The sequence below is a fragment of the Prionailurus viverrinus genome, chromosome D3, assembly GCF_022837055.1.
Source record: "Prionailurus viverrinus isolate Anna chromosome D3, UM_Priviv_1.0, whole genome shotgun sequence".
NCBI lineage: Eukaryota > Metazoa > Chordata > Mammalia > Carnivora > Felidae > Prionailurus > Prionailurus viverrinus.
The window spans coordinates 77,252,556-77,258,555 of NC_062572.1; the positions used below are offsets into that span (position 1 = coordinate 77,252,556).

General features: G+C 45.3%; 1 pseudogene; it reads right to left on the reverse strand.

The window, feature by feature from the left end:
• LOC125148675 (60S ribosomal protein L29-like) overlaps positions 1-4,496 on the reverse strand; it is a 53,166-nt pseudogene extending 48,670 nt beyond the window's left edge.
• Positions 4,497-6,000: the final 1,504 nt, after the last annotated feature.

The window sequence follows — 6,000 nt, forward strand, 5'->3', positions numbered from 1 at the left end:
TGTAGGGTCTCACTCCGTTGTTGAGTGGATAAACCCAGGTGAGGTTTTGGGTTTCAAAAAAGGGTAAAGCCCCATTTCCCATTCCCCCCCCCTTTTTTTTTTTTACAAAGAATGGGATAAACATGTCTTTGCAGAATAAACATGTCTTCACCATGTTCAATTTCCAAACCCAACTGAGTCCCTATATGCTTCCTTCCTTCCTGTGGCCAATGTTTGCTCAGGAACATGGGCTGACTGAGGAGCCCCAGACAGAGGAGACAGAATTGCTGGTGGGAAAGATTAGACTAATCCCTGTAAGCCAGCAGGGCCATTGGTGAAATGTTTTCTTAGGGTTCTGTCTGTGGTGTTCTTGTGGTAATCATTTACTACCTGAAGTAAGCGTTGAGCTTTCCTAAGAGTAGAGTTGTTCAGAAAACGCTGACCTGAGTGTGGGCACCAGTGTAAGATCTGAGCAACCTGGAGTCACTCCATGGACAAGGGGCCCTCAGTCTTTCAGTGACTGCCATCAATGACTGGTGGCCAAACAAGGAGAACTTAATCAATGAAAGACTGTTGTTGGTTGGTAATGGAAGTGTAAATGTAACCTTAAGTGTTGAACTTTGCTTATTGCTTTTTTATAAATACTTTAGTTCAGGTTTAGGCTTGGGCCTTGAAGGGTTGTTAGGGAGGGGTGGGAAGAGTACACAGAGAGACAGGGTCTTAGCAAGGAGATTTGACTGATTGAGATTGTACAACATTGAGAAACATGAGTGAATTGAACTTGCTGTTGTATAGAAGCTTCTTACCTCTGCCAAGAAAAGTCCCAGCTTCCCCCTGAATCTTATCCATCCCTGAAATGATCTGTCATCATGGACGTTCCCCAGTGTTCCTTAATGTTCAGACTGAGGTGAATCTGCACACTCACAAAATTAGACAATGGGAATGGAGGGCCACTGGCTCCTTAATGTGAGGTCTCATCTGCCTCCAGGCCACCCCAGCCAGAGCATTTCCTTGGTACTCGGCACTTCCAGGCTGCCATCTTGGTCAGATCTTGTCTACTTCAAGCCCCGAAGACCTCACCCTGATGTCCAGTCTATTTCTTAGCTGGAAATTCTTAGAAGCTCAGTGTGTGGGAAGTTGTTATCCAGGTGAGAATTTTTCCCCTACAGCCACCACATGAAGCTCACTATTCTCAGTTCTAGAGGTTTCTCACCTGGTCCCAACCCATTCTTCCCACAGTCTGTGATCCCCATGCATCTTCCTACCTCCTTCCTTGTTGCTCGTGTCTTTCTATGCTTACAGCTTCCCTGGTCATTGGCCACCGCAGGCTGGTCTTTCACTTCTGGGCTCCCTCATATCTACACCCTGGTCCGTGTTCAGATATGCAGCTTGGAGACTCAGTCTTTGGAAAAAGAACCACCAAGACACTTGTAAGGGTCAAACTGTGGGCTTTCAAAAGAAACCTCTGCTAGGGCTGAAGGTTTTTGCGCCACTGCAGCCATCCCTTCCGCTTGTCTTTTGTATCTTTCCTCTCCTGGGTTTCTTTTCTAGCACCTGAGACCTAAATTCTCATGGCTCCCTTTGCTTGTCAGGGTCATGTTGGTTAACTTCACTTGTCAGTAGGCAGCATGAGTGACTGGCCTACTGAACCTGCTTTGTTTTCAGCTAGTATCTAACTTTATAGCTCAGTGCCTTTTGAGTTGGCCCTGACCTGTGCAGGGGCCCAGCTCTGCTCCAAAGCATGCATGTGAAGGGTGGGGAAACATTTATCTTCTTATCCCTCAAGTTTTCATGTTGTGGAGCAGTATTAGAAGGAACTCTTTTGGTCTCATCTCTACCTCTTCAGAACTTGTTGATGGGATCAGTTGGAGCCTGATATCTGTCCAGCCACATCTTCCAGGAGCAAGATCACCCCAGTGAAATGCAACCCATTTTTCTTGGCTTCCCTAAACCCGCAACTACAGCATGTTTCCTCTTCCACTTTCCCAGGATCTTGACCCAGTTCTGGGAATGTCACTTCCAATTTGGGAGGCAGGAAGGAAGCCCTTCAGGGCTCTCCCAACCAGCCTTACACTTTTGGTGAAGAGGCTAATATTTTGATCCTTTTCTAGGCAGATTGGGTCTCGTTATCAACTGGTCAGACCTGGAAGGGAGAAAGTGCTAAGAATAGAATCTCCTCACTTCCAGTGGGTAGCAAGAATTAAGGTATCATGCTTCTCCAGTTTTGTTGCTAACCCCAGTCTTCTTTGTTTAACCACTCATGCTAATATCTTCCTGGCTGCGACCCCGAGGAAAAAAGGTCTTCTTCTGATTTATAAATCCTGCTTCCTTCCTAAAGAAGTCTTCTCCTGCCCCTCAGGCCAGGGGCCTCTCACAGGCCAACACTGTGAACACTGGTGCTGGATCACCATTTGCAATGGCACGACAGAATGACCCTTTTCTCCCTTCTATGTGCCTATCCTTCTGGATCAAAAGGCATATATATTCCAGTCATAAAGGCCATCAGGATCCTACAATGCCAATTTCATCATGATGCTGCCAGAGGATGAACATGTCTGGTGACTTCTGGGTATTTTATGTACTTGCAGGAGCAGGTGAACCAACCTGAGAAATCTTTGGCTGCCAGTCTCATCAGACCACTGCCTGCCCTGCTGTGACCTTTCCCACTGTCTTTCTACAGACACAAAGCGTTGTCCCCAGAGGTGGCTGTCAACTGCAGCAGTCACAACATGAAACCAGGCTCCGGTTTTCCTGAAGAGACTCACCCTGCCTCAGTGCTGTGGCCTGGGGGAGGTTTTTAGGGACCAGACAATGCCTTCCTCTTTGTCCCTCTTTCTAGCTCTATCCCTCTGCCTTTTCCTGACTTTGTTCTTTGTTTAAAAGGTCCGGATGGAGGAGCAGAGGCAGCCGTTGTGCAAGGGATGTAATTTTGACCCCTTCTGCTCCTAAAAAATCAATACTCCTTTGAGTCTCTGTAAAGAGTGTTTTATAGACTCCTTTCTGAGCAGCCCCAATCTGTAAAAGCTGATATTATCTGATGACCCTTCTCATACTTACATTTTTTTTTTTACAAAATATTTCCAGAACATCACCTTCCTCTATAACTGAGACTTTACTGCACATATCTGCTTTGTGACGGTATATCTTATCTGCCCAGTTTGGAAGGTAAATCTCCCCATTTACATACCTGAAGGCACTGGGGGATGACAAAGGTCATCAGCTGACATGGTCGCCTTCAGCCCGATGGGAGCCTGAGGTGGGGTGGCCGTGTTAAACATAAAAGGAGGAGCTTGGCTACAGGCTTTTTGCAAAGATAGAGAAAAATCCATCAGCTAGAGGATGTCTGTCACCTGTGATAAGGCTCAGCCTTCACCAGCATTATCTCAAAGACAGAAGACACCTAGGTTTTATTCTTCCTATTGTATCTGCCACTTTACAAGGAAGAAACACGCAACTTCCACTTAATTGCCAAATTCTAGAGCTAGAAGACGCTTCAAATGTCATGGAATCCAGATGTTGCACACTGGTGGCCAGACGGGTCCCCGTGATGGACACAACTTTGTTTGACCTGCATGGTGTTTTTGTTTCTTTGTTTGTTTTAAGTTGAATTTGTTGTCGATACTTAAAAATGAGGAGATTTCAAATAAAAATAAAGTTTGAGAGATTTTCTTGAAAAACTGGAAGCTCTGGCCCCATTCCTCCATGGGAACAACTGAGAAGCAACTGTTCATTGCACTTCCAGAGGCCAAAATCCCTACCCTATGCTTACTTATGGTACATCCAGACGCACTCAGGTTGTGGCCCCTCACCTGAGTTTAGTCCCTATACCACACCCTTTCTTCTAGGTGAGGAAACAGGAACCTAGAAGGTGAAGTGATCTCCCAAGGCCTCACAGGGACTAACACGCAGAGTTCCTGCCAAGTTCCCTCTGGTTGCTGGGCCAGGGACTGTCCTTAGGTGCGTTGTTTCAGTTAAAGCATTCCTATAGAGTTAAAACAAAACAAAGCTGATCATTCAAGAAGAGGAAGGCAGCATTCTTGGGGGGAAGAGCACTGTGTTGGGTTTCAGGGAGAACCAGATCCAAACCCTTGTTTTGTTTTGTTTTGTTTTGTTTTGTTTTGTTTGACAGATCCTGCCACAGGTTTATTTGTACAAATAGCACAGGAGGACACCAGCCCCAGGAGTCACACCTGTACTTCCATCCTCACATTGCCAGACAGAGCCTCGAGTGATGTAGGCAAGTTGACTGAGCTTGTGGCTGCCACCCTTTGAGATCTGGGGCTTGACCTCCTTCAGCTTGATGAGGGCCTTGATAGCCTTGTGCACTGAAGGCCTTGGTGTTGTTGGCCTGCATCTTCTTCAGGCCCTTCTTGTTGTGCTTCTTGGCAAAGCACATGCTCTTCAGGGGGCCTACCCCATTAAGAGAGTCATATCTTTGTGACCAGGGTTTCTTGATGCTATTTCTATGCCATCTTTTGTGAATGGTTGTGTGTGGTGTGCTTCTTGGACTTGGCCATGTCTACACTGAAGCCTGCAGCTCCCCCAAACCCTGGGATTTAGTACCTGAGTGCAATTAGGTCCAATGAACCAAGCAGAGGGAAAATATCTTTGGTATTCTCACTCTTTCTCACTCTTCATAGCTGTGTGAACTTGTCTAGCCTTGTAACTTCTCTGATCTGCACAATGAGGATACTGATATTTAACCTTGGGGGTGGTTGTGAGGGTTGGTGCTAATTCTGTGAAGTTTTTCCTGATACCCTTCTGCCCCATTAACCTCCAAAGATGTGACAGCTCCTTCCTTTGGGTCATTTGGCCCCATATACCTCTATTCCTGCACCTGTTACAGTACTGCATTTGCCCCCAATTAGATTGCAAATCCAGACATTGGAGCCCTGTACCTGCTTTTATGACTCTGGTACCTAACACTTCATCGGTACTTTGTGACTGTTTGTTGAAAGCCCCTAACACAATGGCTGTGATTTTTAATAACTAGCACATTGGAATGAATGCATCTGAATCAATTCCTTAAAAACAATCACCTTAGCAGACCAATGAGACCACCATTGCCCAAATCTCGTCTAAAACTAGGTGCAAGGACTTGATTTGGGGCCATCCTGGAACTGCACAAGAAGTCTCTTTCCTTTGTTATCATGTCATATTTTCCACCCAAACAATACTTACCACCTCCTTTAGTTGGCAATCTTAATTTTGACTATTAACATCAAGGATGTCATAGTTCTCCAAACCTTTAAAACACTCCATACATTTACATTGTTATTGTTATCTGGCCAAATAGCCAGGGCCAAACCCACCCTAAGTGATGAAAAATTGCCACCATTAAGAATTATATAGGGGCGCCTGGGTGGCGCAGTCGGTTGGGCGTCCGACTTCAGCCAGGTCACGATCTCGCGGTCCGTGAGTTCGAGCCCCGCGTCAGGCTCTGGGCTGATGGCTCAGAGCCTGGAGCCTGTTTCCGATTCTGTGTCTCCCTCTCTCTCTGCCCCTCCCCCGTTCATGCTCTGTCTCTCTCTGTCCCAAAAAATAAATAAACGTTGAAAAAAAAATTTAAAAAAAAAAATTTAAAAAAAAAAAGAATTATACAAAAGAATATTCAACAGCAATGAAAAAATATGCCAGAAGAGATATCAATACATTTTGAATAATGAGGATGTCATTAGAATAAGAAAGTACTTTGAAGGAAAGTCTTTCATTTAAATGAATGAAAAAAAAAAATCAATTCCATTGCTATGTAGTTACCCTGTGCCTGGAAGGATGGGGGGAGGAAGGAACCAGCCAAAGAAGTAATAACACAGTGTCCAGAACTAGTAAAACCCAAGGTGAATTATCTACACTCTAATCATTCTCCCACATTACCTATTTCCTGATCCCTCCATGTATCATAGGGACAGGAGCAACCTTTGGGGTGGTCTTGTTTTTGATCTGACATAATTGATACAAATATCTCCTCCAGCTAGGCTTTTCTGAGTGGTGGTGGGAACGACCATAGAGACAAGGCTGGGG